This window comes from Ranitomeya imitator, chromosome 1, assembly GCF_032444005.1.
Source record: "Ranitomeya imitator isolate aRanImi1 chromosome 1, aRanImi1.pri, whole genome shotgun sequence".
NCBI lineage: Eukaryota > Metazoa > Chordata > Amphibia > Anura > Dendrobatidae > Ranitomeya > Ranitomeya imitator.
In genome coordinates this window covers 712451028-712470423 of record NC_091282.1, presented here as the reverse complement: position 1 = coordinate 712470423, position 19396 = coordinate 712451028, and positions in this window count along the sequence as shown.

The window sequence follows — 19396 nt, the reverse complement described above, 5'->3', positions numbered from 1 at the left end:
AAAATAACAAAAATAACTGCATTGCTTGCAGACCTCAAATAATGCAAAAAAAAAGCAAGTTCATAATCATTTAGAAACAGCAATACTAATGTTTTAACAAAGGAAGAGTTCAGAAATCAATATTTTGTGGAATAACCATGATTTCTCCTTCGCCTCATTGGGGGACACAGACCGTGGATGTATGCTGCCCCCAATGAATGGCTCGGAGAAAAGGATTTTACGGGGAGTACACAAAAATCCCTATTTTTATTCACAACTTTCATGCGTCTTGGCACGCTTTTCACCAGTCTTTCACGCTGCTTTTGGGTGACCTGATGCCACTCCTGGTACAAAAATGTAAGCAGTTCTTCTTTGTTTGATGGCTTGTGACTATCCATCTTCCTCTTTATTACATTCCAGCAGTTTTCAATAGGGTTCAGGTCTGGAGATTGGGCTGGCCATGACAGGGATTTGAGGTGGTGGTCCTTCATCCACACCTTGATTAACCTAGCTGTGTGTCATGGCGCATTGTCCTGCTGGTAAAACCAGTCCTCAGAGTTGGGGAACATTGCCTGAGCAGAAAGAAATCAAGTGTTTGTCCAGGATAACCTTGTATGCGGCTTGATTCATACGTCCTTCACAAAGATTAACCTGCCCAATTCCAGCCTTGCTGAAGCATCTTCAGATCAACACCGATCCTCCACCAAATTTCACAAAGACACTGTGGCTTGTACGCCTCTCCAGGTCTCCAACTAACCATTAGACCAGGTTTTGGGCAAAGCTGAAAATTACTCATCAGAGAAGATTACCTTACTCCAGTTCTCTAAGGTCCAATCCTTATGGTCTTTGGCAAACTTCAGCCTGGCTCTCTTTTGCTTCTCATTGATGAAAGGCTTTTTTCTAGCTTTACATGACTTGAATCCTGCCTCCAGGAGCCTGTTACGAACTGTTCTTGCCGTGCACTTAACCCCAGCTGCCATTTGCCTGCAGTTGCTGAGTGACATTCGAAAAAGATGACGGTCATCCCGGTCAGTGGAGAGTCGTTTTCGCCCTCTGCCGGTCTGTAGCTTTGTTGTTCCCAATGTCTACTGCTTGACCTTGTAATGGACTGCCATCTTAGAAATGTTAAGGATGGAGGCAACATGACGCTCACTGTATCCCTCTGCTAGTAAAGCCAGAATTGAGCCGCCGTTTTCCTCACTCAAGACTTTTCGTTTCAACTCCTTTGGCATGGTTAAAAGTTATTTTTTAATTCCTATTACTTTTGGGATATTGCTAGCACTTGTTTTGCCATCCAGCTTGTCCTATTGCAAGAGGATTGTGAACATCACAGCAGGGTTTTTTATACTTTCCACATCTATAATATAACGCTGGGAGCGTCACTCTGTCCGAAGCCTTTATAGACTGCGCAGGCGCGACGCTCCTAGCGTTACGTTATAGCCAGTGTCAGAAAAAAAAATGGCGCCGGAAAGCGCCGACTGCCGGGAGCAGGGGGACATTTATGAACCGTAACCCGCACGTGGGGACACGGTGGACATGATCCCGCCCTAATGATGCTGTGGCAGTTCATGCCACAGCAATTTCTTACTTACGCCACCTGATTCCGGCCCATGAATGTCCCCCTGCTCCCGGAATCGGCGCCTGCGCAGTCCGCGCTTTCCGCAGCCATTTTCTTGGTCCTCCTGCTCTCGGAATCGGCACCTGTGCAGTCCGCGCTTTCCGGCGCCATTTTCTTGGATACTGCAGTGTGTCTTCAAGAAAATGGCGCCGGAAAGCGTGGACTGTGTAGGCGTCGATTCCTGGAGCAGGGGGGTATTTAGGAGCTGGAAACAGGGGGCGTGTGCACACGATCCCACCCTCATGATGCTGTGGCACTTCATGCCACAGCTATTTCTTACTTAGGCCCCCTGATTCCGGGCCATGAATGTCCCTCTGCTCCCGGAATCGGCGCCTGCGCTTTCCGGCGCCATTTTCTTGGATACTGCAGTGTGTCTTTAAGAAAATGGCGCCAGAAAGCGCGGACTGCGCATGCGCCGATTCCGGGAGCAGCAGTCCGCAAGCCAGAGGACCTGGAAGATGGAGCGGCGCGCAGCGCTGGAACGGGACAGGTGAATATAGCAAGTGTCGGGGGCCTGAGCTAGCGGCGGCTCCGGCACCTGACCCCAACAGCGCGCCGGTGTCCCCGCCTGCTCAGGCCCCCCAGCACTCGGCGCCCAGCGACGATAGGTGAGTATGTTATTTTTTTTTTATATATCGCAGCAGCATACGGGGCATATAATACTATGGAGCATCTTATGGGGCCATCCATCAACCATAATGGAGCAGCATACGGGGCTTATACTATGGAGCATCTTATGGGGGCCATCAACCATAATGGAGCAGCATATGAGGCATATACTCTGGAGCATCTTATGGGGGCCATCAACATTTATGGAGCAGTATACGGGGCATATACTATGGAGCATCTTATGGGGGCCATCAACCATAATGGAGCAGCATATGAGGCAATAACTATGGAGCATCTTATGGGGGCCAACACCCATAATGGTGCAGCATACGGGGCATATACTATGGAGCACCTTATGGGGGCCATCAACCATAATGCAGCAGCATATGAGGCATATACTATGGAGCATCTTATGGGGGCCATCAACCATAGTGGAGCAGCATATGAGGCATATACTATGGGGCATCTTATGGGGGCCATCAACCTTTATGGAGCAGGGTATGGGGCATATGGATGGGAACAGCAAATTACAGAACGGTGGCGCAGGATGGGAGCAGCACATGACAGAACGGGGGCGCAGGATGGGAGCAGCACATGACAGAACGGAGGCGCAGGATGGGAGCAGCACATGGCAGAATGGGAGCAGCACATGACAGGATGGGGGCTCTGGATGGGAGCAGCACATGACAGGATGGGGGTGCAAGATGGTAGCAGCACATGACAAGATTAAGATTAGGGCGCAGGATGGAAGCAACACATACCAGGATGGAGACCTTATACCAATATAAATGCTCGCCACCCGGGCATAGTACGGGTTCAATAGCTAGTTAAGAAGAATGAGGTGTACTCTGGTTGGAATTCAACTGACACTGGAATGGAATGGCTGTCGGACATGTAGAGAAGCTGATTTTTATAAACAGTGCAGTGGTCTCTTAATTTTTGCCAGAGCTGTATATGCATTGTTTCATATCTATGAAAAGCTAAAATCATGTTGGGAATTAATATCTCCTGCCTGGGACCTCTGGGTGGGCAGATATCTTGAAGGTTGCGGATAATTTTTTGGGACCATTTAACTTCCCTCTGGGGTCATCAAGTGGAGGTAGGTGGGAGTGACGATTATCTACCAAATTCACTTAGTGACTTATAATCATTCTTCAGTTCTGGGAGATACAATTCGCTGTAGGATTATTCAATATTTTAACCAGAGCGCTCCCCTCCACTAAGGTCTGTTCCATTTCCTTGACATCAGGTCAAGTACTTCTCTTTTGTAATCCCTTTTTATTTTATGTGATTGTATATACCATATGGTTTTGTCCCCTTTTGTAACATCTTTTGTATATTTTTTATAAACACTGGCTTCTTTTCGGATTAAATAAATAAAATGTAATAGTGTTGTTCCTCTTTTCCTATACACTGTGTTCCAAATTATTATGCAAATTATATTTTTCTCGGATTTTCCTAAATAGTCGGTGCAAAGGACAGTCAGTCTAATAAAAGTCATCACCCGTTAGATTATACATCGAATTTTATTGAAGAAACCTCCCAATGATAACAGTATAATCTCCAAAATAAATAAAAACTCAAAATGCTCTGTTCCAAATTATTAGGCACAGTAGAATTTCTAAACATTTGATGTGTTTTAAAGAACTGAAAATGCTCATTTGTGGAATTTGCAGCATTAGGAGGTCACATTCACTGAACAAAAAAACTATTTAACTCCAAAACCTCCTAACAGGCCAAGACATGTTGACAATAGGAACCCTTCTTTGATATCACCTTCACAATTCTTGCATCCATTGAACGTGTGAGTTTTTGGAGAGTTTCTGCTTGTATTTCTTTGCATGAAGTCAGAATAACCTCCCAGAGCTGCTGTTTTGAAGTGAACTGCCTCCCACCCTCATAGATCTTTTGCTTGATGATACTCCAAAGATTTTTTTTTTTCAGTAGAGGTCAGGGAAAGATGGTGGCCACGCCATGAATTTATCTCCTTTATGCCCATAGCAGCCAATGACTCAGAGGTATTCTTTGCAGCATGAGATGGGGCATTGTCATGCATGAGGATGATTGATTTTGCTCCTGAAGGCACGTTTCTACTTTTTAGATCATGGAAGAAAGTTGTCAGTCAGAAACTCTAAATACTTTGCAGAGGTCATTTTCACACCTTCAGGAACCTTAAAGCTTCCTACCAGCTGTTTATCATTGATTCTGGCCCAAAATGTGACTCCTCCACCTTGCTGACGTCGCAGCCTTGTTGGGACATGGTGGCAATCCACCAACCATCCACTACTCCATCCATCTGGACCATCCAGGGTTGCTTGACACTCATCAGTAAACAAGACTATTTGGAAATTAGTGTTCATGTACTATATGTCTGGGCCCACTTTAAACATTTCTGCTTCTAAACACTGTTTAAGGGTGGCTGAATATTCGGTTTATGCACCGCAGCAAGCCTTTGAAGGATCCTACACCTTGAGGTTCGAGGGACTCCAGAGGCACCAGCAGCTTCAAATAACTGTTTGCTGCTTTGTAATAGTATTTTGGCAGCTGCTCTCTTAATCCCATGAATTTGTCTGGCAGAAACCTTCCTCGTTATGCCTTTATCTGCATGAACTCTGTCTGTGTTCTGTTTCAGTCACACATCTCTTCACAGTATGATGACCACTCTTAAGTTTTCGTGGAATATCTAATGTTTTCATACCTTGTCCAAGGCATTGCACTATTTAATGCTTTTCAGCAGCAGAGAGATCATTTTTAGTTCCCATATTACTTGAAACCTGTGGCCTGCTTAATAACGTGGAACATAATTTTAAGTAGTTTTCCTTTAATTAGAATCACCTGGAAAACTAATTATCACATGTGTTTAAGATTGATTTTAGTGATCCATTGAGTCCTGAGATACAATACCATCCATGAGTTTATTTGAAAAAAAAAAAAAAATTAAATCTTTGACACTTAAATCCAATTTGCATAATAATTTGGAACACAGTGTAAATTACATCCCTGAAGCTTCATGAGGCCGTACGTTACCAGAAACTGATGTCCAATTGGCCTGTATAAACAACTAAGTGCTCCTGTGTTCTCTATGAGAGAGACGCTGCCCGCTAATCTCCAGGCAAAACAGTCGGATCAAAAGGTGGAATTCAACAGGTCGTATCCATCTGTCCCTCGACATGATTGGGGGACAAGTCAGGAGGCCTCCATACATTATATTGCCAGCCAAGCCTGACTGTTTCAGATAACTTTAGGGTAAGTTCACACAGGGCGTGTTTGCTGCTTTTTTTATGCTAATTTTCAGCTGCTTTTTACAATACCAGCAAAGCCTATGAGATTTCAGAAATCTCATGCACACACATTGTTTTTTTTATGTGATCAGTATTTTGTTTTGCTGCGTTTTTTTGGACATAGAGCATGTCAATTCTTTCAGCATTTTTGCTGTCTTTTTTCACCCATTGACTTGAATGGGTGTTGAAAAAAATGCAGCTAAAACGCAGGTGTTATGGGCTGCATTTTTGCTGCTGAAAATTCAAGGACATTAGCATGGACAAAGAGGAAAAAACGCACCTAAACCTGCGTTTTTGACGCAGCTTCTTTCCTGCCAAGATGATCAGGTTTTGCTGCAGAAAAAAAGCAGCAAAAATGCCCTATGTGAACTTACCCTTAAGGTACCTTCACACATAACGATATTGTTAACGATATCGTTGCATTTTGTGACGTAGTAACGATATCGTTAATGAAATCGTTCTGTGTGACAGCGACCAACGATCAGGCCCCTGCTGGGAGATCGTTGGTCGCTGAAGAAAGTCCAGAACTTTATTTCGTCGCTGGATCTCCCGCGGACATCGCTGGATCGGCGTGTGTGACACCGATCCAGCGATGTCTTCACTGGTAAGCAGGGTAAACATCGGGTAACTAAGCGCAGGGCCGCGCTTAGTAACCCGATGTTTACCCTGGTTACCATCCTAAAAGTAAAAAAACAAACACTACATACTTACCTACCGCTGTCTGTCCCCCGGCGCTGTGCTCTGCACTCCTGTACTGGCTGTGAGCGTCGGTCAGCCGGAAAGCAGAGCGGTGACGTCACCGCTCTGCTTTCCGGCCGCTGTGCTCACAGCCAGTACAGGAGGAGTGCAGAGAAGCTGAGCGCCTGGGACAGACAGCGTTAGGTAAGTATGTACTGTTTGTTTTTTTTACTTTTAGGATGGTAACCAGGGTAAACATCGGGTTACTAAGCGCGGCCCTGCGCTTAGTTACCCGATGTTTACCCTGGTTACGGGCATCGTTGGTCGCTGGAGAGCGGTCTGTGTGACAGCTCTCCAGCGACCAAACAGCGACGCTGCAGCGATCCGGATCGTTGTCGGTATCGCTGCAGCGTCGCTTAATGTGAAGGGGCCTTTAGTATAATTTTTATGTGGGCCTTAAGTCCCAATCTACTTTAGATGGCTGCCAACCAAACAATGGTTCAACCAGCAGCTATCTTGGTGGTCTTTCACATATACAGAAATGCTCACTATCAAGTACTCCTGTGCCCTACTATGAGAGACACTGGCGGACGTCTTTGGTGGCGGCATATATTAGGTAGACAAAAAAAAATGGATCGGCAGTTTGAAATCTGACATACAGGACGTCCCACAACATCATGTGTCCGGTGCCCCCATACACATTGGACTGTTGAGAACCCATGGCTATTGGCAAGTTTGGCCAATGTAAGTCTATTGTGCATGGGGGCTATAATCTACTGTCAGACGTGACTGTAGCGTGCCCCTAATGACGCATCTTGGGGGGGTGGCGGTGTGTCACTGGACTCCGCACCAGGAACTTCCAGGACTTAAGGATTCCATTAAGCGTGCTGCAAATGTGCTTGTGCAGATACTGGAGCCAGATGGGAAGAGAGGGGTGTATGACACCCTTACCCCCATTTACTCAACCCCTTATTATGAAGCACGATGCAAAACGTGCATCAAGGGGGCACATGGTGACATGGTCTGACGGTAAGTTGTATAAATTTGATATTCTGCATTGGGATTTGGGGTTCTTCCATTTTTTGTTGTTCAATGCATGATATGCACTAGGCACTTTATTGGTGTCATGGTATACAGATCCCTGATGGGCTCCACAAGTCAGGAGTCATGTCTCCTAAATGAGCTGCATAGTAACGACCTCATTTTTGTATGCACTCTTTACAGTCCTAGCAAAAAGTGTTTCCACCTTTGCAATTGTTCCAGAAAATTATATATTTCTCCTAGAAAATTATTGCAATTACACATGTTTTGTTATACACATGTTTATTTCCTTTGTGTGTTTGGAACAGCACAAAAAAAACCATAAGAAAAAGGCAAATTGTATGTCATTTCACATACAACTCCCAAAAGTGATCCTGTCAAAATTGTTGGCACCTTTCCCAAATTGTGGTTAAATAACTTTGTTTCAAGCATGTAATGCTCGTTCAAATTCACCTGTGGCAAGTAACATGTCTTGGCAATTTGAAGATTGTTCCTGAAACCAAATAAAAAGGAGACAACTTGGCTCAATCTTCAAATTGTGCGTATGTGTGCGCCACACTAAGCATGGAGAACAGAAAAAGAGAACTGTCTGAGATAAAAAAGAATGAAAGATAATAACAATCTCAAGGTTGCAAGTCCATCTAAAGAGATCTTGATGGTCCTTTTTCCACGGTGCGCAACATAATCAACAAGTTTACAATCCATGGCAGTGTAGTTAATATCGCTGGTTGTGAACAGCAGAGAAAAATTGATAAAAGGTTGCAACCCAGGATAGTCCGGATGGTGGATAAGCCGCTCCAATAAAGTTTAAAAGAAATGCAAGCTGTCCCGCAGGGTACATCAGGGTCAGCTCAAACTATCCGTTGTCATTTGAATGAAATAAAACGCTATGGCAGTACACCTGGGAGGACCTCACTGCTGATATAGATATATTGAAAAGCTAGACTGCAGTTTGCCAAAATGTATGTAAGACAAAATCCTTCTGGGAAAGCGTCTCTTGGACAGATGAAACCAAGATGGAGCTTTTTGGTAAAGCACATCATTCCATCATTTCTGAAAGTGGAATAAGGCCAACTAAGAAAAGAGCACAGTACCTACAGTCAAATATGGTGGTGATTCAAAGATGTTTTGGGGTTGTTTTGCTTCCTCTGACACTTGGTGCCTTGACTGTGCAGGCACCATGAAATCTGAAAATTACCCAAGGGTTTTGGGTCACAATGTAGTGCACAGTGTCAGAAAACAGGGTTTGCGTTGTAGGTCATGGGTCTTCCAGCAGGACAATGACCTTAAACATACTTCAAGAAGTCCCTAGAAATTGATGGAAACAAAATGCTGGAGAGTTCTGAAGCGGCAGCAATGAGTCTGGCTCTAAATGCTATCGAACACCTGTGGAGAGATTAAAAAAATAGCTCTTGAGAGAAGGCGCCTTCAACTATGACAAAACCTGGAGCAGTTTGCAATAGAAGAGTGGTCCAAAATTCCAGGTTAGAGTTGTAAGAAATTTGTTGATGGCTATAAGAAGTGATTTATTGCTGTATATGAGAAGATTAACTTTCTACTAATTTGTTACTGATCTGGGTATCCCCTTTTACAATAACACCTTCACATGGTTGTGGTATATTAGTAGGTAGCTTTACTATACTTCTTTGGCTACATCTATTGAATTACGAATCAATATCCGATATTCAGGGCACAAAATACTAAGTCTCCTATACAGCAACCATATTATCCTACCAAAAAGACTGGAGAACTTATAATAAAATCAACAAATCTTTATTAATCACATTAAGTAAAACATATAAATTATAAGGTAGCACATGAATAGACAATACATGGTACATTCAAGTAAGAAGTGGTGTCAATAATAAACAATTGTTTTAACATATATAATTGTTCTAAAAAAAAAAAAAAGCCATCCTCATTTATATGGAAATATGGAGCTATATTTATTATATACCCATGTGGATTTAAATATTTTTAAACAAGGAGGAAAAAATGCAGTCACAAATCTCCACAATCAAAAATAAAGAAGTACGTAGGATGGTTATGTATGTATATATATATATATGTATATATATATGTATATATATATATATATATATATATATATTTATTATTATTTTACTGCCCTCTAGTGTGATGGAAAGAATTACATCCTTATGTTGATTTAAAAAAATATATCCTGCTGCAATCCTCCTTATAGTTCTTCCTATATATTTTACAGTGTGCCAAGCACTACTTAATAACCTAATAAATGTATATATATTTATATCCTAACTAGATGGTGGCCCGATTAACACATCGGGTATTCTAGAATATGTATGCAGTTTATTTATGAAGTTTTCAGAATAATGCAATTTATACACAGGATTCGGCCGGCCGGGCGCGACCAATTAGCGAAGCGTGGTTCAAATTCCGCGCCAATTCGTGGCCGGACTGCGCCTGTCGCTGATTGTTCACGCCCGGCTGGCCGCGAACAATCAGTGAAGCCAGGGCCGGTTCCAGGTTTTTGAGGGCCCCGGTCGAAAGAGTTTCAGTGGGCCACCCTCTTTAACATATACCACGATTCGTGATGCACAGATACAGCAGAGAAATATTCCACAGCCCAGTAGCATATAACACAGCTCACGTAGCATATAGCACAGCCCACGTAGTATATAGCACAGCCCACGTAGTATATAGCACAGCCCACGCAGTATATAGCACAGCCCACGTAGTATATAGCACAGCCCACGTAGTATATAGCACAGCTCACGCAGTATATAACACAGCCACGTAGTATATTGCCCAGCCACGTAATATTTTGCACAGCCCATGTAGTATATAGCACAGAGACGCAGTGTATAACACAGCCCACGTAGTATATAGCAATGTGGGCACCATGTCCCTGTTAAAAAAAAAAAAAAAAGAATTAAAAAATAGTTATATACTCACCTTCTGGCGGCCCCCGGATCCAGGCGAGACGTTTAGCAATGCTCCTCACGACGCTCCGGTCTCAAGAATGCATTGCGGTCTCGCGAGATGACGACTGGAGGGGAGTATGGAGGGGGCACTGACAGAGTAGGAAGGGGCGAATTTGCGGCTGGACAGTGCCCGTCGCTGATTGGTCGCGGCCGGACGGCCGCAACCAATCAGCGACGTGGGATTTCCGTGACAGACAGACGGAAGTGCCCCTTAGACGATTTTATATATATATATATATATATATATATATATATAGGTAACCACAAACACTGCATAAAAAGAAAATTCAGAAATGTAAAGTGCAAAGTGACAGTATCACATTGGTGCATGGCAATCTCTATAACAAATATACATATAGCCCTTAGGACGACATACCACCAGATCAGACTGAAGGACCACGTGTGCGAAACCCCCTAATGCACATTTCGCATTGCTGCTTCTTCCAAAGTCTGAATACTTATCACATGGTCATATTTCAGTTCTTTTTTTCTTTTCTTTTTTTTATAAATTTGCAAAAATTTCTACATTTCTGTTTTTCTCAGTCAAGATGGGATGCAGAGTGTACATTTATAAGAAAAAAATGAACTTTTTTGAATTTACCAAATTACTTTCCGTATCCACTGTATAGAATGTGCCTGCACATAGCCTCCTATATACAATATGAACTCCCATATATAGTAGGAGCCCGCACATAGCCTCCTATATACAGTAAAAGCCCTCACATACCCTTATTGTATAAAGGAGGCTATGTTCACACGTTCATGATTTCCCTCCTTTTTTTTTTTTTCAGGACTGAAACCGCAGCTCTTTGCAGAAAACGCAGGTCCTTTTTTTGGTGCTTTTTTTAATGCGTTTTTTGATGCTTTTTTTATGCAGTTTTCTATGCAGAGTCTGTGTGTTTTCTAGGAAGTTTTTTAGGGTTAAAATGGCTGAAAATAACCTAACCCTACCCCTAGCCCTACCCCCTATAAAGCCTCCTGCATACAGTGTGAGCCCCTATATAGCCTTCGGTATACACTGTGAGCCCCTATATAACCTCCGGTATACACTGTGAGCCCCTATATAGTCTGTGTACAGTGTGAGCCTTCTGTATACTGTGAGCCCCCATATAGCCTGCTGTGTACAGTGTGAACCCCTAAAAAGCCTCCTGTGTACAGTGTGAACCTCTATATAGCCTCCTGTATACAGTGTGAGCTCCTATATAGCCTTGTATACAGTATGAGACCCTATATAGTCTACCATGTACAGTGTGAGCCCCTATATAGCCTCCTGTGTACAGTGTGAGCCGCTATATAGCCTCCTGTGCACAATGTAAGCACATATATAGCCTCCTGTATACAGTGTGAGCCTCTGTATGGCCTCCTGTGTACAGTGAGCCCCTATATAGCCTGTGTACAGTGAGCCCCCATCTAGCCTCCTGTGTATAGTGTGAGCCTCTATAAAGCCTCCTGTGTACAGTGTGAGCCCCTATATAACCTCCTGTATAGTGAGCACCTATATAGCCTGTGTACAGTGTGAGCCCCTATATAGCCTCCTGTATACAGTGAACCCCTGTATAGCCTTCTGCATAAAGTGTGAGCCCCTATATAGCCTCCTGTGTACATTGTTAACCCCTATATAGCCTCCTGTGTACAGTGTGAGCCCCTATAAAGCCTCCTGTGTACAGTGTGAGCCCCTATATAGCTTCCTGTGCACATTGTTAGCCCCTATATAACCTGTGTACAGTGAGCCTCTATATAGTCTGCTGTATAGTGTGAGCCCCTATATAGCCTCCTGTATACAGTGTGAGCCCCTATATAGCCTCCTGTATAGTGTGAGCCCCTATATCGCCTCCTGTATACAGTGTGAGCACATATATAGCCTCTTATATAGTGTTATCCCCTATATAGCCTCCTGTATACAGTGTGAGCCCCTATAAAGCTTCCTGTATACTGTGTGAGCACATATATAGCCTCCTGTGTACAGTGTGAGCCCCTATAAAGCCTCCTGTATACAGTGTGAGCCCCTATAAAGCCTCCTGTATACTGTGTGAGCCCCTATATAGCCTCCGGTATACACTGTGAGCCCTTATATAACCTCTGGTATACACTGTGATCCCCTATATAATCTGTGTACAGTGTGAGCCTTCTGTATACTGTGAGCCCCCATATAGCCTGCTGTGTACAGTGTAAGGATCTATATAGCCTCCTGTATAAAGTGTGAGCCTCTGTATAGCCTCCTGTATACAGTGTAAGCCCCTATATAGCTTCCTGTATAAAGTGTGAGCACATATATAGCCTCATATACAGTGCCTACAAGTAATATTCAACCCCCTGCAGATTTAGCAGATTTAATAAGATGCAAATAAGTTAGAGCCTTCAAACAAGAGCAGGATTTATTAACAGATGCATAAATCTTACAAACCAAAAAGTTTTGTTGCTCAGTTAAATTTTTATAAATTTTTAAACATAAAAGTGTGGGTCAATTATTATTCAACCCCTAGGTTTAATATTTTGTGGAATAACCTTTGTTTGCAGTTACAGCTAATAATCGTCTTTTATAAGACCTGATCAGGCCGGCACAGGTCTCTGGAGTTATCTTGGCCCACTCCTCCATGCAGATCTTCTCCAAGTTATCTAGGTTCTTTGGGTGTCTCATGTGGACTTTAATCTTGAGCTCCTTCCACAAGTTTTCAATTGGGTTAAGGTCAGGAGAGACTGACTAGGCCACTGCAACACCTTGATTTTTTGCCTCTTGAACCAGGCCTTGGTTTTCTTGGCTGTGTGCTTTGGGTCGTTGTCTTGTTGGAAGATGAAATGACGACCCATCTTAAGATCCTTGATGGAGGAGCGGAGGTTCTTGGCCAAAATCTCCAGGTAGGCCGTGCTATCCATCTTCCCATGGATGCGGACCAGATGGCCAGGCCCCTTGGCTGAGAAACAGCCCCACAGCATGATGCTGCCACCACCATGCTTGACTGTAGGGATGGTATTCTTGGGGTCGTATGCAGTGCCATCCAGTCTCCAAACGTCACGTGTGTGGTTGGCACCAAAGATCTCGATCTTGGTCTCATCAGACCAGAGAACCTTGAACCAGTCAGTCTCAGAGTCCTCCAAGTGATCATGAGCAAACTGTAGACGAGCCTTGACATGATGCTTTGAAAGTAAAGGTACCTTACGGGCTCGTCTGGAACAGAGACCATTGCGGTGGAGTACGTTACTTATGGTATTGACTGAAACCAATGTCCCCACTGCCATGAGATCTTCCCGGAGCTCCTTCCTTGTTGTCCTTGGGTTAGCCTTGACTCATTGGACAAGCCTGGCCTCGGCACGGGAGGAAACTTTCAAAGGCTGTCCAGGCCGTGGAAGGCTAACAATAGTTCCATAAGCCTTCCACTTCCGGATGATGCTCCCAACAATGGAGACAGGTAGGCCCAACTCCTTGGAAAGGGTTTTGTACCCCTTGCCAGCCTTGTGACCCTCCACGATCTTGTCTCTGATGGCCTTGGAATGCTCCTTTGTCTTTCCCATGTTGACCATGTATGAGTGCTGTTCACAAGTTTGGGGAGGGTCTTAAATAGTCAAAAAAGGCTTAAAAAAGAGATAATTAATCCAAACATGTGAAGCTCATTGTTCTTTGTGCCTGAACTACTTCTTAATACTTTAGGGGAACCAAACAGAATTCTGGTGGGTTGAGGGGTTGAATAATAAATGACCCTCTGAAAAGACTTTTCACAATTTAAAAAAAAAATAAACATAGAAATAACATTCTTTTTTGCTGCAGTGCATTTCAGACTTCCAGGCTGATCTACAGTCCAAATGTCACAATGCCAAGTTAATTCCAAATGTGTAAATCTGCTAAATCTGCAGGGGGTTGAATACTACTTGTAGGCACTGTATACAGTGTGAGCCTCTATATAGCCTCATGTATACAGTATGAGCCCGCACATAGCCCCCTATATACTGTATGAGCTCCCACATAGCCTCCTATATGTATACAGTATGAGCCCCTATATAGCCTCCTATATACACTGTGAGCCCCTATATAGCCTCATATGTACAGTGTGAGCCCCTATATAGCCTCTTGTGTACAGGGTGAGCCCCAATATAGCTTCCTGTGTACAGTGTGAGCACATATATAGTCTCCTGTATACAGTGTGAGCCCCTATATAGCCTCCTGTGTACATTTTTAGCCCCTATATAACCTGTGTACAGTGTGAGCCTTTATATAGCCTCCTGTACACAGTGTGAGCCCCTATATAGCCTCCTGTATAGTGTGAGGCCCTATATAGCCTCCTGTATAAAGTGTGAGCATATATAGTCTATATAGAGTGTGAGCCCCTGTATAGCCTCCTGTGTACAGTGTGAGCCCCTATATAGCCTCCTGTTTACAGTGTGAGGCCCTATATAGCCTCCTGTATAAAGTGTGAGCATATATAGTCTATATAGAGTGTGAGCCCCTGTATAGCCTCCTGTGTACAGTGTGAGCCCCTATATAGCCTCCTGTTTACAGTGTGAGGCCCTATATAGCCTCCTGTATAAAGTGTGAGCATATATATCCTCCTATATACAGTGTGAGCCTCTATATAGCCTCCTATATACAGTGTTAGCCCCTATATAGCCTGTGTACAGTGTGAGCCCCTATATAGCATCCTGTATACAGTGTGAGCACATATATAGCCTGTATACAGTGTGAGCCTCTGTATAGCCTCCTGTATACAATGTGAGCCCCTATATAGCCTCCGGTATACAGTGTGAGCCCCTATATAGCCTGTTTACAGTGTTAACCTCCTGTATACTGTGAGCCCCCATATAGCCTGCTGTGTACAGTGTGAACCCCTATAGAGCCTCCTGTGTATAGTGTGAGCCCCTATATAGCCTCCTGTATACAGTGTGAGTCCCTATATAGTCTCCTGTATACAGTGTGAGCACATACAGTCATGGCCAAAAGTATTGACACCCCTGCAATTCTGTCAGATAATACTCATTTTCTTCCTGAAAATGATTGCAATCACAAATTCTTTGGTATTATTATCTTCATTTAATTTGTCTTAAATGAAAAAACACAAAAAGAATTGTCCTAAAGCCAAATTGGATATAATTCCACACCAAATATAAAAAAAGGGAGTGGACAAAAGTATTGGCACCGTTCGAAAAATCATGTGATGCTTCTCTAATTTGTGTAATTAACAGCACCTGTAACTTACCTGTGGCACCTAACAGGTGTTGGCAATAACTAAATCACACTTGCAGCCAGTTGACATGGATTAAAGTTGACTCAACCTCTGTCCTGTGTCCATGTGTGTATCACATTGAGCATGGAGAAAAGAAAGAAGACCAAAGAACTGTCTGGGGACTTGAGAAACCAAATTGTGAGGAAGCATGAGCAATCTCAAGGCTACAAGTCCATCTCCAAAGACATGAATGTTCCTGTGTCTACCGTGCGCAGTGTCATCAAGAAGTTTAAAGCCCATGGTACTGTGGCTAACCTCCCTAGATGTGGACGGAAAAGAAAAATTGACAAGAGATTTCAACGCAAGATTGTGCGGATGTTGGATAAAGAACCTCGACTAACATCCAAACAAGTTCAAGCTGCCCTGCAGTCCGAGGGTACAACAGTGTCAACCCGTACTATCCGTCGGCGTCTGAATAAAAAGGGACTGTATGGTAGGAGACCCAGGAAGACCCCACTTCTTACCCCGAGACCAGGGCTGCCACTAGAAATTTTGGGGCCCCATACTGGCAAAATTTTCGGGGCCTCCTTGAAACTCTGCCCAGGCTCCACCCCAGCCCCGCCTCCAGGCTCCACCCCACGAACTGCCCACAGTCCCACTGCTCTCTCTTGGAAAATCTCCACTTCTCACCAATCACACATTAACAGTTCCCATCACCAGATCACACATATAGCTGCAGCTTTTGTTTTGGCCAAAAGATTTTTTAAGTCGCCACCATAACACGGTAGACACTTTTGGCCGGGCCCTACTCTACTGTAACCTATTAAATATTTGTTAAAATATGCAATACAATTTAGGTATATTTTTATTTATTTTTCAATTTTTAAAATGACCTATAATACTACATACAAGGAACAAATACCACAGCACTATGACCAGATGACATATTACCACCACATTGATCGAATAATATAAAATACAAGGAACAAATACCGCTACACCATGACCAGACCGCATATTACCACCAATGACTGAATACTACAATACTGATCAGTAATAAAAAAAAAAACCCACAATACTATCACCATCAGTGCCATTATACACAGGAGATCTGTAATTAGTAAGCAGTGTCTGTGTACAGGTAATACAGTGATCACCGGTGACATTACACACAGGAGCTCTGTATATAATGTATAGGTAATACAGTGATCACTGGTGACATTGTACACAGGACCTCTGTATATAGTATACAGTGTATAGTGTCAGTGTATAGGTAACACTGACTCACCAGTGACGTCTCTAGGTGAAGTCCTTCATCTTTCATCCAGCACAGACCGCCATCACTTCATCCAGCCAGGACTCGTCTCTGCAGGAAATAACACAGTTATCTCGAGTTCCGCTTGTAGAACACATTACTTAATTTTCCCAACTTCTACATTACACCACATGAAGAAGGCGACATAGTATCACTCTACACAGTAACAGAACCGCCCCCCCCATGTAAAACAGTATACTCAAAAAATAAAATAAATACATCACTGCAATAATAATATCCCTTAATTAGCCCCTATGGTAATATTCGCCATCCTAGCCCCCGTGTGTCTCATTCCAGGCTCCAGCCATATGTTCTCCCATCCTGCCCTCATGAGTATCCATTCTGCCCCATATGATCTCCCCAACCTGCCCCATCTGTCTCCATCGTATCCATCCTGCCCCATCTGTCTCCAATCTTGCCCCATATGTCTCCATTCTGCCCCATCTGTTTCCAATCCTGCCCCATCTGTGTCCAGCACTCTGCCCCATCTGTGTCCAGCACTCTGTCCAGCACTCTGCCCCATCTCTGTCCAGCACTCTGCCCCGTCTGTGTCCAATCCTGCCCCATCTGTGTCCAGCACTCTGCCCCGTCTGTTTCCAATCCTGCCTCATCTGTGTCCAGCACTCTGCCCCATCTCTGTCCAGCACTCTGCCCCATCTCTGTCCAGCACTCTGCCCCATCTCTGTCCAGCACTCTGCCCCATCTCTGTCCAGCACTCTGCCCCATCTGTGTCCAGCACTCTGCCCCATCTGTGTCCAATCCTGCCCCATCTGTGTCCAGCACTCTACCCCATCTGTGTCCAGCACTCTGGCCCATCTGTGTCCAATCCTGCCCCATCTGTGTCCAGCACTCTGCCCCATCTGTGTCCAATCCTGCCCCATCTGTGTCCAGCACTCTGCCCCATCTGTGTCCAGCACTCTGCCCCATCTGTGTCCAGCACTCTGCCCCATCTGTGTCCAGCACTCTGCCCCATCTGTGTCCAGCACTCTGCCCCATCTGTGTCCAGCACTCTGCCCCGTCTGTGTCCAATCCTGCCCCATCTGTGTCCAGCACTCTGCCCCGGCTGTTTCCAATCCTGCCTCATCTGTGTCCAGCACTCTGCCCCATCTGTGTCCAGCACTCTGCCCCATCTGTGTCCAGCACTCTGCCCCATCTGTGTCCAGCACTCTGCCCCATCTGTGTCCAATCCTGCCCCATCTGTGTCCAGCACTCTGCCCCATCTGTGTCCAGCACTCTGCCCCATCTGTGTCCAGCACTCTGCCCCATCTGTGTCCAATCCTGCCCCGTCTGTGTCCAGCACTCTGCCCCATCTGTGTCCAGCACTCTGCCCCATCTGTGTCCAATCCTGCCCCATCTGTGTCCAGCACTCTGCCCCATCTGTGTCCAGCACTCTGCCCCATCTGTGTCCAGCACTCTGCCCCATCTGTGTCCAGCACTCTGCCCCATCTGTGTCCAGCACTCTGCCCCATCTGTGTCCAGCACTCTGCCCCGTCTGTGTCCAATCCTGCCCCATCTGTGTCCAGCACTCTGCCCCGGCTGTTTCCAATCCTGCCTCATCTGTGTCCAGCACTCTGCCCCATCTCTGTCCAGCACTCTGCCCCATCTGTGTCCAGCACTCTGCCCCATCTGTGTCCAGCACTCTGCCCCATCTGTGTCCAATCCTGCCCCATCTGTGTCCAGCACTCTGCCCCATCTGTTTCCAATCCTGCCTCATCTGTGTCCAGCACTCTGCCCCATCTGTGTCCAGCACTCTGCCCCCCCGTGTCCAGCTTTCTGCCCCCCCCCCTGTGTCCAGCTCTCTGGCCTCCTTGTGTCCAGCTTTCTGCCCCCCTGTGTCCAGCTTTCTGCCCCCCCCTGTGTCCAGCTTTCTGGCCTCCTTGTGTCCAGCTTTCTGCCCCCCCTGTGTCCAGCTTTCTGCCCCCCCCCCTGTGTCCAGCTTTCTGGCCTCCTTGTGTCCAGCTTTCTGCCCCCCCCCCCCCCCCCCCCCCCCGTGTCCAGCTTTCTGGCCTCCTTGTGTCCAGCTTCCTGCCCCCCCTGTGTCCTGCTGTCTGCCCTCCCTGTGTCCAGCTTTCTGCCCCCCCCCCTGTGTCCAGCTTTCTGCCCCCCCTGTGTCCAGCTTTCTGCCCCCCCCCTGTGTCCAGCTTTCTGCCCCCCCTGTGTCCAGCTTTCTGCCCCCCCTGTGTCCAGCTTTCTGCCCCCCCTGTGTCCAGCTTTCTGCCCCCCCCTGTGTCCAGCTTTCTGCCCCCCCCCCCCCGTGTCCAGCTTTCTGCCCCCCCCCTGTGTCCAGCTTTCTGCCCCCCCTGTGTCCAGCTTTCTGCCCCCCCCCCTGTGTCCAGCTTTCTGCCCCCCCCCCTGTGTCCAGCTTTCTGCCCCCCCTGTGTCCAGCTTTCTGCCCCCCCCTGTGTCCAGCTTTCTGCCCCCCCCCGTGTCCAGCTTTCTGCCCCCCCCCGTGTCCAGCTTTCTGCCCCCCCCCGTGTCCAGCTTTCTGCCCCCCCCCGTGTCCAGCTTTCTGCCCCCCCCCGTGTCCAGCTTTCTGCCCCCCCCCGTGTCCAGCTTTCTGCCCCCCCCCGTGTCCAGCTTTCTGCCCCCCCCCGTGTCCAGCTTTCTGCCCCCCCCCGTGTCCAGCTTTCTGCCCCCCCCCGTGTCCAGCTTTCTGCCCCCCCCGTGTCCAGCTTTCTGCCCCCCCCCGTGTCCAGCTTTCTGCCCCCCCCCGTGTCCAGCTTTCTGACCCCCCCCTGTGTCCAGCTTTCTGCCCCCCC